We start from the raw sequence: 18,649 nt of genomic DNA on the forward strand, positions 1-18,649 counted from the left end.
GTCAGGCACATACACGGTTAGCAGTTGAGATTAGCTCCGGATTGGAGGAGCTATATGAGCATACAGGGAGTAACTTTCTGCTAATGAGGCAGATAGGTGCTTCCTGTCTGAAAACCAGACCGTAAGGTCTAACTACTGATAGACCTGCATGTAATTGACTGTTGTCTGTGAAGAAGGAAGACTAAGATAATATATCCTAAGGACCAAGGAAACTTAACAAGGTATGTGATGGACTGGAACCCAGGCCAGGGGGGCCAATTACACGGTACGGCACTAAACCCCCCGGAAGTAGAAAGCCCATGTAAAGGGGTATTGAACGAGTAGCCAATGTAGCAGGAGCATGCTAGTAACGGTTATCTATGGTGAAAAGGAATTCAAATATGTATATTGGAAGGAAGTTATGGTTGCCATATTGGGACATACATTCTCATACAGAAAACCGTCAACCTTTTAAGGTTTTAATGACTAGTCACATCGACGTATCCCTAGAAGCAGGGTCCTCATTAGTCAGTTGAGAACTGAGTAGCTGTGAATGCCTGTAACATTACATCTCAACCTGTGCGCCCCTCACAGGGAAAGATGAGGTTTCCCTAACTGGCTGGATTGTCATGAGGTACAAAAGTATAGTGCAATCAAAGTGAAGTGGCATTACTAGGGATGGGTGGACCCGCAGATAACTGGGACAGGCGGGTCAAACTGGGTTAAAAAAAAAAAAAAAACTCCAGTTGCGCCCTGGATTTAATTCCGGATATCTGCCCGGTCGCCGGTCCCCTTTAAAGGTATGATGTCACGTTTTTTGATTTTTGTATTAATAAGTGATTATGAAATCAAGTATTTTTAATGCAAAATTAAATTCACTGTTTTATTTTAGTTTTTATTTAATTCTAGTTTGACTGAAACACTGGGAGCTTACATCTTTGATTTGCTGTGTGTAATGACAGTTACCTCAAATACGGCAGCCCCTGTGCATAGACAGTTGTCGCTCTCCGACTCGATCTCCTACATTTTGTCTGCTTCTGCAGTGAGCAGGACACGCACCCTGGGCTGTCCAGATCACAGCAGAGGGAGGAGATCATCGCCATCTTTGTGGAGCTCACAGCATATGCTGTGTGCTGCACTTTCCCCATGCTCACCCGTTCGGGATGTGTTAGTACCGGCACTGGGCCGCTGCTCTCCCCCCCCCCCCCCCCCGCAACCGCCACTCCCCCTGCTCTTGTGTGGTCACCTCGGGCTTCCACTCCGCAGAGTACAGTATACTGAGGAGCACTAATTTCAGTGGGGCGCGGCATATAGTATACACGGGTGTGCGTGCGGCAGAGCGCTATGTGGGGAGCACTATGCACATGTCCTTGGTGACACTTTAGACATTAGGATAACTTTGCGGTTACTTACAAAATGGCTCCGCATTGTCATCCTAAACTTAATTTTCCTTAATCTTTTAGGGAACGCCCAGATTGGGAGGGGGAGGTTAGATCACACACAGGAGAGCAGATTCTGCCCACTTTTACTGCGTTTGTAATGTGAGCTAATTCTACATTATTTTTACAGTAGGATTTCAGCAGCTGCAGTGTTTAAGAGTGGAAAATATCAAACTTTTAAAATATTTTTTTTTTTATTTTGCTCAATTAAAAACTATTAAAACAAAACATTAATACCTTACATTTTTTCTGTTTATAGAAAATTTTTTTTTTTTGGACACCTTTTTAGAGTCTATGGAGACCCAAATCTGGTGCTCTAAGGCTACATGCGCAAGCTGCATCTTTTTGTGTTCACAAACTGCAACCTAAACGGCACTTTGTCAGAGAGAGCCTGAAAATGTCACAAAAAATGCTTGTAATTGTAGGTGCGTGTTCGGTGCGTTTTTTACAACATGCGTTTTTGCTGCGTTTTTGTGACATGTTGACAAAAATGCAGGAAGAATGAACATGCTGCATTTTTTTTTGTCACAAACTTTCGACAAAACGCTGACAAACTGCAATGTGCGCATAGCAAATCTGACCTCATAGACTTTGCTGGGAAGTCAAATGTTAGAAAGTTCTGATAACAAAACTGCAGCCAAAAACGCAACAAAAACAAAGCAAAAAAACGCAGCGTGCGCATGTAGCCTTAAATGGTGGTAGAAAGGATGGGGGATTAGAGCCACTGCATAACACTTACCAGTCCCCTGCACGGCTAGAACACTTCTTCCGGGGCCGGTCATTAACCTCATGCATATGCCCTGCTTCCCCCACCCACTGGCAGTCCTGGCATCTCTGGTTGCAGTCAGACTGTGCCCCCGCTATGTGTGACAGCGTTTGACTGCGATCAATCAGACGCTACGTGCGTGTCTACATTGGTGTAAAAATAAATTAAAAAAAATTTGCTTAGCGTGCCCCATATTATGATAGGCTCCAACCTTCAGCCGTGTGGTTATTTTAAGTGTATCAAATTGCGGCTTTTTTTTTTTTTTTTTAATTAATTTAAAAATCGAAAGCTGCCCCCCCCCCCCACTCCACCGAATTTTGATGCCCAGCCATGATAAAGCTGGGGGCTTATATACTTGCATGGTTATTGGGCCCCCCAGCCTAAAAATAGTCTGCAGCCGCCCAGAATTGTCGCATATATTAAATTTGACAATCCCTATACTTTACTCGATTCATCCCGATTACGCTGGTGTGGTGGCAATTGAGGTAATGAGGTGATAATGACAGCTCATCGCTGCCACTGGGCCCTAGATTAGTAATTGGGAAGGCCTATGAGACCTCCCCTCCATTAGTAATCTGTAAATGAGAAGAAATAAAACAGAAAAATCCTTTATTTGAAATATAAAATACAAAAAAAAACATTTTTTTTTTTTTTTTTTATTTTTTTTTTTTTTGGTTTCCTCCTTTTTATAAACCCCCAAAGCAGGTGATGTCACAGAGTTCACAGACCTGCATGTCCTAGCAGAAAGGAGTTGGGTTTTGTTTTGTTTTTTTTTACCAAGAGATGCAGATTTGATGCTGAAATTTATACACCGTATAAATCTCATAGCAAAAGATTGCATCACTGTAGCATCAAAACTGCATCATATTTAAATGCAATTTTTTTTTTGCCAGAAGCTGCAGATTTGGTGCAGCAATATGGTTTATAAATTTCAGCACCAAATCTGCATCTCTTGGCAAAAAAACAACTGGTTTTCTGACAGGAGATTCAGGTCTGTGGACTCTACAACCTCACCTGAGGTGAATTCACGGGGTTCAATGAGGTCACACGTGGACAACCGTAGGAATCTCCAGCTGTGACAGCAAATAAACTGAGTAATGTCATCGCTGTGGGTCTGTCATTCTCTGCCTGAAGCCCACATCTGTCTGCATGCGCTATCCCTTCAGTATGTAGCAGAGATGAAATTGTGAAACCTCATGTGGATTATGGCAGAACTGGGTATTTTGGGGGTTAATAAAGTGGTAAAAGAGGTTTTTGGTTTTTTTTATATATATTTTATAATATTTATATATATTTATATATAAAAGTCAACACAAAAAATCCTTTATTTGAAATAAAAAAAAATTTAAAAAAAGTTTGTTTTTAATATATAAAAAACAAACATTTTATTTATTTATTTTTTTTTCAAATAAAGGATTTTTTCTGTGACTTATTTCTTTTCACTTACAGATTAGTAATCGGGGGGACTTATAGCCACCTCCCATTACTAATTTAGGGGTTAGTGGCAGCTGTTACTGCACCATGGCAATTGGGATGAGCAGAGTAAATTCTAGGATTGATGTATCTAATGGATGTAACAATATTGGATGGCTGCAGGCTATTATTTTTAGGCTGGGGGTGGTGGGAATAACTATGGGTCCTCCCAGCCTGAGAATACCAGCCCCCAGCTGTTGGTTTTTATTATGGCTAGGTATCAAAATTGGGGGAGACTGCACACCTTTTTTTTTTTTTTTTTTAACTTTTTTAAAAAGCACCTCATGGGGTCTCTCATTTTAATACACAGCTAAGATAAGCAGATGGCTGTGATCTGGAGTCTATAGCCATATGCTTTATCTGTGCTGGGTATCACAATATGGGGAGGAACCCTACACCAATTTTTTTAATTTTATTTTTACACCAATATAGACATGCACACAATGTCTGTGTTTGGTTGTAGTCCTGCATGAGTCACACAGGGTGGGGGTTGCTGGCTGACTGCAACCATTCAGGGACACCGGGACTGCTGGTGGGCAGGGGAAGCAGTGCATATGTAAGAAGGATTGACCAACCTCTGAAGTAGTATGAGCGCCCTGGATGTATTGTTAGGATATGTCCACATGCTGCATTCCGGCTTGACAACTAAACTGCACACTTTTGACAAATATAAACACTGAGTTTGACAAACAGAACGTCAAAACGCATGCGTTTTCATTGTGTTTTGGCCACGTTTTGGACAGTGTTTTTTGAGATTGAGAAGTCGATGGGTGGAGAATGTTCACAAAACGCAATGAAGAAGTAACATGCTGCGTTTTTTTTAGGCAAAGATTTTGACAATTAGTTGTCAAACAAAATGCTGCCTAAAAAAAAATGCAACGTGTGTATGGAAATTTTGATTTCTCATTGACATTGCTGGGGAAGCAAAATGCATGCATTTTGTCATTGACACGGTGCAGTTTAAAATGCGACCAAAACGCAAGAAAAAAATGCAATGTGTGGACAGACCCTTACAGCCACACAGGAGACTAGTAAGTAGAACGCGTCCGCTTCTCCCCCCTATCCCACCCCCCTCGTTCTCTTTCTTTTTATTAGTTTTTTTTTTTTTTTAATTAACCAAGTTGGTGGATCCGAATAGTTACCCAAAGTTTTCTGAGAACACTGGGTCAGGAGTCGGGTGCACGGGTACTTTTGAACCCGTGCAGATCTAGACTTTTACAGTTTGGATCCGTCTATCACTAGGAGAGATAAGCAAACTTCTCAAGGTTCGGTTGGCCGAGCCTAACCGAACAAGTGGTACTTTCGTCGAACCTTTATTAAACCAAACTTTCAACCTGTATGGAACCTTTCCAAACCCCATTAAATTCAATATCGAGAGGGGAAAGCCAGCACTGCCTATGCATGGCATGCAACAAATAAAAAGTGTAAAATTCACAAATTCATTCCCACTGTACTATAATGCAAAATGAGATATTTCGCAAACAATCGATCAATAATTTGAGCCACCCCTGCCACGTCTTGGCAAATCTCAAGTATAGGGGGTGGTGTAGGGGGTCCTACTCTATATTGTATAAGTTACCATTGTGCCATATGGCCTCCTAAATATTTTAATAAGCAGAACCATATAAAAGCAACACATATACCTGTGACATCTCAGATCCGCTCCCATGTTGTAAAGACAGACAACTGCAAATAAAGGCAGACCAAGTGCCAGCATATGCAGCAAGGCCACACACACCAGCACAATGTCAGAACTGGCCCTCAGTTTCAGACCAGCAGCCATGGATAAAGGTGGAGCAGGCCCAAGTAAATGGTGCTTAATTAATGATGCTTGTGGAACAGGGTGAGGTGGTGAGTGTGAACAGCCACCAACATTAGTTGTCATGGCTCCCCCCTTTTCTGTTGTTTACTGGTCTGGTGGTTGACTCCCATCATGACGTGCATGCCTGGTTGGGTTTTAAAATTTCTCTTCTATCAAAATTAGACATTGGTGGCTGTTTATATTCAACCACCTCTGCCTTGTCCACATGCTTTGTTAATTAAGCACCTTATACTTGGACCTGTTCCGCCTTCATTCATGGACCCGGGTCTGGCTCTGTGAGGGCCAGTTCTGACATTGTCCCGGTGTAGGAGGCATTCTTTGCACATGCTGGGACCTGGATTGCCTTCATTCACAGTTGCCTATCCTTGAAAACATGGAAGGGGCTTCTGAAATGTTACAGGTATATATGTTGCTTCAACATGGTTCTGCTTTTAATGTATTTAGGAGGCCGCATGGCACAATGTAAATTTTAAATATAGAGTTGGACTCCCTCTTATTGAGATTTGCCATGACGTGGCAGGGGTGGCTCAAAAAAAATTATCAATTATTTGCTAAAAATCTCGTTTTGCATTATAATACAGTTGGAATAATATGTGAATTTTCACTTTTAATTGTTTGAATGCCACTCTCAAGCAGTGCTGGCTCGCCCCTTTTCTGCCATTAAATTCAATGGGAGGCTAAACGTAAGGCAGCGAAAACAGCTTTAGGGGGTTTGAGAAGCTTCCAAAACCACAAAAATACATTTTACAGTGCAGTACCACTATATTAGCATAGCCCTTAGCTTCTTAGCCTATTGACATAAGAAATATAAAGGTAGATGAGAGACAGGTGTAGGGTTGGTGCTCCCATACCCCTTTCAGTACAGACAAGACACAACTTTGAGACTCATTTTAGAGTCTCGATATTCAAAATCCTTTCAGGCAGACTGCAGTATAGTAGCATCAATTTCCCCCTCCACATAGGGCATTAAAAGAGCAGGGAGGCACAGTTCATGCAAGACTGTGGCCCTGCATTTTAATTTTAAAAAAAAACCTGCCTGAGTGGCATGTATAGGCCTGTTCCTCTCAGAAGCCTGGCACTACCCACAAGACACATCTTTGATACACATTTTGGAGTCTCAATATTCAAAATCCTTTAGGGCAGCAAGTGTTTGAGCAGGCACAGAAGCGGGATGGTTATGCTGATTATGGAATCATCATTCCTCATCTTCTAGGTTGATTTCTCAAAGCTTTGTCAGTTAAGTGAGTGCTGCCTGCTGGCCCTATAAAATTGAGTGAGGGCTGCCTGCTCTCTCTCTCAAAATTGAGTGAGGGCCGGCTGCTGGTCCTATAAAAACTTAGTGAGGGCGGTGTGACGCCCCTGGACTAGTCAGAATGTCACAGGGAACTGCACTCCTTTCCTTATGGTGCAGAACCCACCTTCCATGGTTCCGGGATCCTAACCTTTGGTATTGCTTCCATCAGCATTCAAATCCTAGTCACCTCACACCACACCCTGTCAGGCACTCCAGTGGGTTGTCTAGCTGGAATAGGGCCACCCGCCTAGGGGTCAGGCAGACTGGTGGGAGGGACTTAGTCAGTGGAGTGGTATCCCTTAGAGTGTGAGGAGCTAGGGGAGTTGTAGCTCCCTTGGAGACTTTGGCTAGGTCGCAGATGGTGGTCTGGGACTGGAGGAGTCGGAGACCCGGTCGCAGGGTATTGGAGAAAGGGGCCAGACTTAGTTTTGGGGAACAGTCGGCACCAGAATATCTAGTAACCAGACTGGTACCGAGCACAGCGGGGTCCTGGACCCTAGATCAGGGGGTAGCTTGATAATTAACCTGTGGAGGATAGTATCTTTATGAACTTTCCCCCAGAGCTCAGAGATCGAAGGCACCAACACAATGAGGGGAATAGGGCTTTCCAACCCCTGTCGCCTTCTGAAATCCAAAGTGTCAGCCATCGACAGCACAGCCATCAATACCAATGGGAGCGGATTTCCGGATGAGCTCCCTCTGGGAGGCAGTGGCACCCAGAGACTTGGTTTCCTAATGTGTCAGAGTCTATTTGGTTGCACCAACATCCACGCGGCCTGAGTGAGTACGCTGATTCCCCCCCTCCATGCGTCCTGCCTGCTGCGCGGTTGGTACCATGCTTCCCTGCTCATCCACCATCCGGAGTCCCGGGGCCATCCCCTACTCATGGAAGAAACGTCATCTGGCTGTCTCACTCCATCTCCCGTGGGTACTCCCATCGGCAGTGGCGGTACTCCACTTCACCACGAACCACGGGTGGCGTCACGAAAACTAACCCCCTGTATGTAGTCCCCTTTTTATTTTTGAGTCACCGCAAGCTCCCAGGTCCGGAGACCCTCGAGCTACAGCAACTCCGGATCCAAGCGGTTCAACCGCTGCAGGAACGGCACAGCTGCCTTCTGGCTCTCCAAAAATTGAGAGAGGGCTGGCTGCTAGCCGTCCAAAGAATATGAGTCAGTGCTGGCTGCTTGCCCTGCAAAAATTGTGCAAGGGCCGTGTGCTCGCCCTCTAGAAATTATGATTGAGGGCCGACTGCTTGGAAACTCAAATTTTAATCTTTTTGAAGCCTCAGGGCTGCCTAATGCCCTGACTCCGCTCAGAGGAACTGCTACCCAGCTAAGCTGCAGCAAAATTGGAATCTGATGTTTGAAGGTCATTGTTGTGGTATTTATAGTCTGAGTAGTGGCCTCCGCGACTACATGTTGTTGGCCAAAGAAGTCCAACTCCTAAATGTAAATGTTTTCCAAGGTTCTACTCTACGTGTGTTCCAGGATGTATTTGAAAGTCTCCTTATTTTTGGAAGCCCTTGCCCATAATGCATAAGCATTACCAGTCTAGGAGTCTCAATTTTTCCAAATGGGGAAAGAATGATTTCTGAGACATCCTCTATGCGTTTTCCAGGATGTATTACAATCCCTTCTTTCAATTTTTAACAGGCCTTGAACTGACTGTATAGGCTTCACCAGCCTAGGAGTCCCACTCTTCACAAATGGGAAAACAATTAGATCTAATGCACACAATTTTAGTTTCCTGACTAAAATGGAAAAATGCAGTATTTTTGAAAGAAGGAGCATGTCAATGCTTTCAGTAGCATTTTTTTCACCATTGAAAGCAATGAGAGTGCAATAATACAATGCGTGAACATAGCCTAAGGGGTAGAGTTGAGCGCGGTTCGAGGTTCTCCAGTTCTAGGCTCGAGTGATTTTGGGGCCTGTTCTAGATCGAACTAGAACTCGAGCTTTTTGCAAAAGCTCGATAGTTCTAGAAACGTTCGAGAACGGTTCTAGCAGCAAAAAAACAGCTAATTCCTAGCTTGGTTTCCGCTGTAATAGTGGAAGTCACTCTGTGAATCACACTATTATGACATTTCAGTGTATAGTGTGCGGGAACAGCGCCTTCAGATCACTGCTGTTTCTATAATGGCGATCGCCATTTTTTTTTTTTTTTTTCCTTGTCTTCCTTCCCTAAGCGCGTGCGTCTTGTGGGGCGAGCCAGCATGTCAGCCAATCCCAGACACACACACAGCTAAGTGGACTTTTAGCCAGAGAAGCAACGGCATGTGTGATAGGATGTCCATGTCACATGTCCCTGCATTATAAAACCGGACATTTTCCTCCAGAACGCCATTATCTCTTCTGCGTCTTTGGTGTCAGACATCACTGTCGCAGCTCCGTCCTGAGTCCTATCGCCGATACAGCTGTATGCGCTCCATACACAGCGCTGGACAGCATAGGGATAGCACTTTCTATCAGTCCTTTTAAGGGCTCAAACCGGTAGGGTCAGAGCCATAGGTGACAGGTCCTGAAAACAGCGACAGCGTCTGTGTAGCAAAGGTCAGGAATTTCCTCCCTGCATTTCCCTATTAGGAGGGAATAGAAAGGCAGGCTTCCTTTCCTCTACCCAGAGCCCCACAATCCTGGCACTGTACCCTCCTGTCCTCTGCACACTCCAACTCATTATAACTAAGCCATTATACTAGCAAACACTCAGTGTACCTAGTGGCATCCTAAACGTGGCTATTGGACTTTGCTATAGTCCCACTAGTGCAAAGACATTTGCAGCACCTCTGCCTGCATTGCACACTACAACTCATTATACTAGCAATTTTTGCTGCCAGTTTAAGGGCCGTAGTTGCATTGTCAGGGATATTTATTCTTTATTATTCTGCTGTTAATAAAGCTAGACCACCACTGCAATCTACACCACCTCTCAATTTTCAGTCCACAATCTTGTTGCAATCAACATGAGTGGCAAAATGACAGATGCTGGTGGAAAGGGGAAGAGGCGTGGTGGAAAAGGCAAAAAAGGTTTTGTCCGTGGGGAAGGTGGCAAAGCTCCATTATCATCTGCTGAAGATAGACCATCTACCAGCAAAAGTAAGATGTCTACTACTTACCGTGGACAATCCGATGTGCTCCCTTTTTTACGGACACGAACAACAGGAACAAAGGTAGATGATGGCCAAAAAAGGAAAATGCTTGAATGGATCTCAAGTGGTCCAACAAGTGCCCTCTCAGCCACTTCAAGTACCGCATCCAAAAAACACCAGTCCTCTGAGTTGTCATCCCAATCAAACTTGCTTTCTCCCAGCTCTGAAGTTTCCATCAGCCCTGCACAGTATGGTGGAACTGAGATGGCTGAGTCTGCAGAGCTGTTCAGTCACACTATAGCCTGGGAATCAGAGGTCTGCTCCCAAGCTACAGTGAGTACAGAACAGGAAATGGTCTGCAGTGATGCCCAGAACCTTTGTGACTCTGATTCTGGCCGTGAGGACCAAGTTTCGGAGCATAATGTTGACCCTTTGTCACAAACTGTAACACCTGTGGTTATAGACAATGAGGAACATACTGATGAAGATGAGACTCAGATACCCGATTGGGATGACAACTTAAATATTCGGTCAGGGCAAGAAGAGGCTCGGTCTGAGGGGGAGGGGAGTGCAAACACAACAATTGATGATGAAGTTCTAGATCCCACCTACTGTCAACCCACAGTCAGGCACTCGAGGAGGTCAACAGAGGTGGTGGAGGAGGATGCAACTGATGACGAAGTTACCTTGCGCCTTCCTGGACAGAGTCGGAGTACTGGTAGCACGTCTACAACTGCATCCTCAGCCACCACTCTGCCTCTGAGCATTATTCGGGGTGGATCAACAGGTCGCATGGCCTCTAAGCCTTGCCTAGCCTGGTCCTTTTTTGACATAGAAAAAGATCGCCCAAATTATGTGATCTGTAAAATTTGTCATGGTTCTCTTAGTAGAGGTCAAAACCTCAGCAGTTTGACAACTTCTTCCATGAATCGTCACATGAATAAATATCATATGGCCCGGTGGGAAGCTCACCGTGCTGCAATGCGGCCTAGCAGAGCGAACCATCCACCGCCTGCCCCTTCCAGTGCATCTGCGCGCTCGTCATCTTCTAGGACTGTGGGGACAGCTGTCACACCTGTTTTTCCACCCACAACTTCCACCACTGTAACCGCAACAGGCAGTTTGCTTGGTAGGTCGTCAGTTGGTTTGGAAGGGGAAACAAGTGAGTGTGTACAGCTCTCTCAGACATCGATAGCACCAACGTTGGATGAAGGCAACATCATGTCTCCGCCTGCACTTTCCTCACAAACCTGCATTTTTCCAGGGACACCCTACTCAACACCGTCTACACACAGCAGCCAGATCTCTGTCCCTCAGATGTGGTCAAATAAAAGGCCACTTCCTGCGACCCATGACAAAGCTAAGAGGTTGACTCTATCCCTCTGTAAGCTGTTGGCTACAGAAATGCTGCCTTTCCGCCTAGTGGACACACAGGATTTTAGAGACCTTATGTCTGTCGCTGTGCCCCAGTACCAGATGCCTAGTCGCCACTACTTCTCTAAGAAAGGTGTGCCCGCGCTACACCAGCATGTCGCACACAACATCACCGCTTCCTTGAGAAACTCTGTGTGTGAACGGGTGCATTTCACCACCGATACTTGAACCAGTAAGCATGGACAGGGACGTTACATGTCGCTCACTGGGCACTGGGTAACTATGGTGATAGATGGTGAAGGGTCTGCTGCACAAGTCTTGCCGTCCCCACGACTTGTGTGTCAATCCTCTGTCTGTCCAAGTTCCGCCACTGCTTCTGCATCCTCCACCTCATCTGGGTCCTCCACCTCCGCCCCAAGCCTGCCTGGTCAGGCCACCAGCGTTCTCACTGCGCAGAAGGGATCACGCACCCCTCATTACTATGCTGGCAGCAGAGCGCAACGGCATCAGGCGGTCTTTAGCTTGACATGTCTTGGGAATAAGAGTCACACAGCTGAGGAGTTGTGGTCAGCTCTGCGGTCCGAGTTTAATAAATGGTTGTCTCCACTCAACCTGCAGCCTGGTGAGGCCGTGTGCGACAATGCTGCAAACCTGGGTGCGGCCCTTCGCCTGGGCAATGTGACACACATACCTTATATGGCTCACGTGTTGAACCTTGTCGTGCAGCAATTTTTAACACACTATCCCGGCCTAGATGGCCTTCTGAACAGGGCACGAAAACTGTCTGCTCACTTCCGCCGTTCAAGCGCCGCAGCTGAGCGACTTTCATCGCTCCAGAAGTCTTTCGGCCTGCCGGTTCATCGCCTGAAATGCGATGTGGAGACACGCTGGAATTCAACTCTCCACATGTTACAGCGACTGTGGCAGCACCGCCGTGCCCTGGTGCAATACGTCATGACGTATAGCCTGGGCCAACGAGATGCAGAGGTGGGGCAGATCACCCTGATGGAGTGGTCTCAGATCAAGGACCTATGCACCCTTCTGCACAGTTTCGACATGGCGACGAATATGTTTAGCGCTGACAATGCCATTATCAGCATGACGATTCCAGTCATTTACATGCTGGAGCACACGCTAAACACTATTCGGAGTCAGAGGGTGCGAAAACAGGAAGGGGATGAACTACAGGAGGATTCATATGCGCAAGACACAACAACATCACCAAGGTCCAGACGTTCATCATCACCAAGGCGCCAGGCATGGGAGCATAGGGGACAGGGATCAACAAGGGCGCATGGTAGCAGGCGAGATGTTGAGGAAGGTGCAGGAGGACATGAAGAAATGGAGGACGAACTGTCCATGGACATGGAAGACTCAGCAGATGAGGGAGACATTGGTCAAATTTCAGTTGAAAGAGGTTGGGGGGAGATGTCAGAGGAAGAAAGAATGGTTAGCACCTCTATGCCACAAACACAGCGTGGACTTGGTCCGCATGGCTGCGCAAGACACATGAGTGCCTTCTTGTTGCACTACCTCCAACATGACCCTCGTATTGTCAAAATTAGAAGTGATGATGACTACTGGCTTGCCACACTATTAGATCCCCGGTACAAGTCCAAATTTTGTGACATAATTCCAGCCATAGAAAGGGACGCACGTATGCAGGAGTATCAGCAGAAGCTGTTACTCGATCTTAGATCCGCTTTTCCACCAAACAACCGTGCAGGTGCAGGGAGTGAATCTCCCAGTTGTAACTTGACAAACATGGGATGGTCTCGTCATCTTCAACAGTCTACACGTACCAGTAGGACCGTATCTGGTGCTGGTAACAGCAATTTTATGGAATCTTTTCATAATTTTTTTAGACCCTCCTTTGCAAGGCCACCAGAGACAACAAGTCTGACACATAGTCAACGGCTGGAGAGGATGATACAGGAGTATCTACAAATGAACATCGATGGCATGACTTTGCAAATGGAGCCTTGCTCATTTTGGGCTTCAAATCTAGAAAAATGGCCAGAGCTATCCAGTTACGCCTTGGAGATTTTGTCGTGTCCAGCTGCCAGCGTTGTCTCTGAACGTGTCTTCAGTGCTGCTGGGTGTGTGCTGACAGATAAGCGCACGCGTCTGTCCAGTGACAATGTGGACAGACTGACGTTCATCAAAATGAACAAGTCATGGATCCAGAAGGAATTTACAACCCCTGTGTCACCCTGGGGAGAGTAAATGCTTGTGGATTTGGAATGTGCTTGATGCAAATCTAGCTGTGAAGTGTACAACTAGGGCACAAGTGCTGCCACTGAATGGGTGGGTGTGTGTGGGGCACAATTTTTGGAAAAAAGGGAGGCTCCGCTTGGAGTAACCCTTGCTTACATTGTTTTTAAAAGGAGCCAAGATGAACAAGTCATGGTTCAGCAAAGACTTTATCTACCTACCCCGGTGTCATGCTGGGGACGGTTAATTATGGCGTATTTTTGAATGTGCTTAATGCAAATCAAAACATCCTGTTTGCAACTAGGGCACAAGTGCTGCCACTGATGGGGTGTCTGTGTGGCCCAATTTTTTGAAAAAAGGGAGACTCCGCTTGGAGTAACCCTTGCTTACATTGTTTTTAAAAGAAGCCAAGATGAACAAGTCATGGTTCAGCAAAGACTTTGCTACCTACCCCGGTGTCATCCTGGGGACGGTTAAGAATAGCGTATTTTTGAATGTGCTTGATGCAAATCTAGCTGTGAAGTGTACAACTAGGGCACAAGTGCTGCCACTGAATGGGTGGGTGTGTGTGGGGCACAATTTTTGGAAAAAAGGGAGACTTCGCTTGGAGTAACCCTTGCTTACATTGTTTTTAAAAGAAGCCAAGATGAACAAGTCATGGTTCAGCAAAGACTTTGCTACCTATCCCGGTGTCATCCTGGGGACGGTTAATTATGGCGTATTTTTGAATGTGCTTGATGCAAATCTAGCTGTGAATTGTACAACTGGGGCACAAGTGCTGCCACTGAAGGGGTGGGTGTGTGTGTGGGGCCCAATTTTTGTAAAAAAGGGAGACTCCGCTTGGAGTAACCCTTGCTTGCTGTGTTTTTAAAAGAAGCCAAGATGAACAGAGCTGGGATCAGGAAAGACTTTGCTACCTACCCCGGTGTCATCCTGGGGACGGTTAAGAATAGCGTATTTTTGAATGTGCTTGATGCAAATCTAGCTGTGAAGTGTACAACTAGGGCACAACTGCTGCCACTGAAGGGGTGGGTGTGTGTGGGGCACAATTTTTGGAAAAAAGGGTGACTTCGCTTGGAGTAACCCTTGCTTACATTGTTTTTAAAAGAAGCCAAGATGAACAAGTCATGGTTCAGCAAAGACTTTGCTACCTACCCCAGTGTCATCCTGGGGACGGTTAATTATGGCGTATTTTTGAATGTGCTTGATGCAAATCTAGCTGTGAAGTGTACAACTAGGGCACAAGTGCTGCCACTGAAGGGGTGGGTGTGTGTGGGGCCCAATTTTTGTAAAAAAGGGAGACTCCGCTTGGAGTAACCCTTGCTTGCTGTGTTTTTAAAAGAAGCCAAGATGAACAGAGCTGGGATCAGGAAAGACTTTGCTACCTACCCCGGTGTCATCCTGGGGACGATTAAGAATAGCGTATTTTTGAATGTGCTTGATGCAAATCTAGCTGTGAAGTGTACAACTAGGGCACAAGTGCTGCCACTGAATGGGTGGGTGTGTGTGGGGCACAATTTTTGGAAAAAAGGGAGGCTCCGCTTGGAGTAACCCTTGCTTGATGTGTTTTTAAAAGAAGCCAAGATGAACAGAGCTGGGATCAGGAAAGACTTTGCTACCTACCCCGGTGTCATCCTGGGGACGATTAAGAATAGCGTATTTTTGAATGTGCTTGATGCAAATCTAGCTGTGAAGTGTACAACTAGGGCACAAGTGCTGCCACTGAATGGGTGGGTGTGTGTGGGGCCCAATTTTTGGAAAAAAAGGGAGACTACGCTTGAAGTCACCTTGCGGTTTTTTACATGATTTTAGAAGGGCGTGCCATGCCTATATCTGTGTGTCCTCCTCTTTTTCCTTGTCCAGCTGTTTTGTTTTCGCATGAGTATATGTCCTTGTCACTTTCCCATGTGTTTGTGTTGTGTTGTGAGTTGTTTGTCACCTTTTGGACACCTTTGAGGGTGTTTTCTAGGTGTTTTTCTGTGTTTGTGATTGCCTGCCATTGTTTCCTATGCAGTTCGAGTTCGGTTCGTCGAACGTTCGACGAGCCGAACTCGAACGGGACCTCCGTTCGGCGAACCGACCTCGAGCCGAACCGGGACCGGTTCGCTCATCTCTACTAAGGGGTGGAGGAGACTGTTTTACTCTTTAGTTAAATTTGCCTTATATACAATTCATTATACAGGAAAGAATGTTTCCTAACATTTTTTTCTTGTAAAATCCATGTTATCTTCGGTTTGGAATGTTTTATTGTCAGTCCGCAGAAGTTGTGTAATACTGTGCCAACATTGTCCCCAGTAGTAACTTGGGAGTCAGAGGTGCATCCATGAGTCTTCCCCATGCTGTTCCCATTCAATTTCAGTGATTTTTCCTGCCCACCCCCCAGATCTCCAGGGGGGTCTACCAGAAAAATGCTCAAGTTTCTCATTGACTTCCATTATGCTTGTTACTTGAGCATTACAAATTGCTTGACTTGAGCATTTTAGTGCTCGCCAATCATTACTCTTCCCTATTTTTTGTTTGGCTTTGAACCTTATATTTTAGCAAAGTCATAGTAATCCTGTGCCTTGCTAATATCTTCATCACGGCTACCTAATGAGACAAAAAAGAAAAACATTTAGCGTTCTAGGATCACATTCCTCGCCCTCTCTAATTTTGGCAGAACCAACTATCAGTCACACTTAATTGGTATAGCCATGATCATAGCATGCTAAATTACAGAGTTATCACATTTATTTAAGCAACCCAGTGCATGGCATTAAAAAAAAAAAACAACAATTGAAAACCATATTACAATTGTTATTGTGAGTTGCATTGTATTCATCCTACCTCCTAAATAATGAAAATAGATAATCTATGCAACAAACTGGCACCAAGGAAAACGTCAACTCATCTCACAAAAATCAAGGTCGGACAGAGCTGCTCTAATGAAGAAACAATGACTCTCAAAGTATAGAGCCACGAGATAAAAGATATATTCTTTAATACAGTAGAAGTTTTTATTGTGTAAAAGAATATAAATTTGGTTTTGCCTTACTGATATGCGTAACTCTATTTCTATATCCTAGAAATACCTTTTTGCTTTTATGATAGCATCACATGTACACATTGCGTTTGACCTGTAATTATTTTTTGATCCGTAATTGTTGACAAAATGGAAGATTTTGTTGGCGATAGCATACGTCAGTGTTGATATTGTCGTGATGAGTCCCATCCTCCGCTCTCATTTACCTGACATTCCAATTCTCTGCATATCCTCTCCAGTTATTACAGCACGGCACTTCTTAGGCTGAGACGTCGCTGTTTGCTAATGCTTTTTATTTGTGTCCATCAAGTGCCAGATTTCTCCAATCCTGTCTCTGTTCTCCTCTTGATTTTCTTCCCCTGGGATTCAACAGAACAGTATCTTGCTTAGAAAGTCTATATTGAAGCCACATCTAAAATTGTTTAGTTATGGTAATTTACAGATAAGTATATTTTCTGGCAATATTTCTTCTGACCTGGTAAATGCACTTTTTCAGCGATTTGACACACACAACATCAAATCTTATGAGTGTAACAAATTTCTTTCATTTTCATTTGCTATATGAGATTATTGTGGAAAACTTAGTGACCTTGTCTGCAGCCTCACAAATGGTATTTTGGGCTTAATACAACATATATCAGAACAATTACATCTTTATTTCATTCTTCAGCACAGATCTCCTTGAATAGATCTTGCAGTGGTTATGGAGATATAGACAGATCTATCGATGGATAACCATAATAACTCCTTTTCTTCTTATGTTGTATAAATAGACAAAAATTACCATAATCATACTCATTTACCTATCGTGGAAGGGGAATTTGCCACATTAATGCACAATATCTATCACCATGTACAGTATATCCCAAAAGTGAGTTCCCCCTTCACTTTTTTGTAAACATTTTACTATACTGTATCTCTTCATGGTTCAACACTGAAGATATGATGCTTTGATACAATGTAAAGTAGGCAGTGTAAAGATTATATAACCGTGTAAATTTGGTATGCCCTCTAAATGACTCAACACACAGCCATTAATGTCTAAACCACTGACAACAAAAGTGAGTACACCTCTAAGTAAAAATGGCCAAATTGTGCCCAATTAGCCAGTTTCGCTCCCCGGTGTCCTGTGACACATTAGTGTTACAGATCTTAGGTGTGCATGGGGAGCAGGTGTGGTACATTTGGGGTTATCGCTCACACACTCATACCGGTCACTGGAAGTTCAACATGGCACCTCATGGCAAAGAATTCTCTAAGGATCTGAGAAAAAAAAAAAAAGAAGTGTTGCTCTACATAAAGATTGCCTAGGCTATAAGGAGATTGTCACCACCCTGAAACTGAGCTGCAGCATGGTGGCCAAGACCAGATAGTGGTTTAACAAGACAGGTTCCACTCAAAACAGGCCTCATCACCATTAACCAAAGAAGGATCTTTTCAAAATAGATGCATGTATGCTGCCAGCATTGCAGCAGAGGTTCCGGGGGTGAGGGGTCAGCCTGTCAGTGCTCCAACTATATGTTGCACACTGCATCAAATTGTTCTGCATATCTGTCATCCCAGAAGGAAGCCTCTTCCAAGGATGATGCACTCTAAAGCCTGCAAACAGTTTGAAGAAAAGCAGACTAAGGATGTGGATTACTAAAATCATATCCAGTGGTTTGATGACACCAAGATATACTTATTTGGTTCAGATGATGTCAAGCAAGTGTGGTGGAAATCAGATGAGGAGTACAAAGACATGTGGGTATTGTCTACAGTCAAGCTTGTTGGGAGTGTCATATGGTTTGGGGCTGCATGAGTGCTGCCAACTGTGGGGAGCTACAGTTCATTGCAGAAACCCTGTGATCTATGTACTGTGACATACTGAAGCAGAGCATGAACTCCTTCTTTTGGAAACTGGGTCACAGGGTAGTATTCAATATAATGACCCCAAACACACCTCCAAGAATACTATTACCTTGCTAAAGAAACAGAGTAAATGCACTGGACTGGCCAAGCATGTCTCCTGACCTAAACCCATCTGTGAGGCATTCTCAAATGGAAGGTGGGCGAGGGCAAAGTCTATAACATCCACCAGCTCCATGATGTGGTCATAGAGGATGGAAGAGGATTCCAGTGACTACTGCGAAGCTCTAGTGAACTCCATGCCTGAGAAAGTTAAGGCAGTGCTTGAAA

General features: G+C 44.7%; 1 long non-coding RNA gene across 2 annotated transcripts in view; it reads right to left on the reverse strand.

Annotated features, from left to right (window-relative positions):
- Positions 1 to 18,649, reverse strand: part of LOC142303331 (uncharacterized) — a 160,329-nt gene that overhangs the window by 9,857 nt on the left and 131,823 nt on the right. For both annotated transcript variants that reach the window (XR_012753011.1, XR_012753010.1), the window contains one exon: positions 16,678 to 16,830. This is a non-coding gene — a long non-coding RNA (uncharacterized LOC142303331). The remainder of the gene's footprint in view (positions 1 to 16,677; positions 16,831 to 18,649) is intronic.

Source organism: Anomaloglossus baeobatrachus, chromosome 4 (genome assembly GCF_048569485.1).
Source record: "Anomaloglossus baeobatrachus isolate aAnoBae1 chromosome 4, aAnoBae1.hap1, whole genome shotgun sequence".
In the NCBI taxonomy this organism is placed as follows: domain Eukaryota; kingdom Metazoa; phylum Chordata; class Amphibia; order Anura; family Aromobatidae; genus Anomaloglossus; species Anomaloglossus baeobatrachus.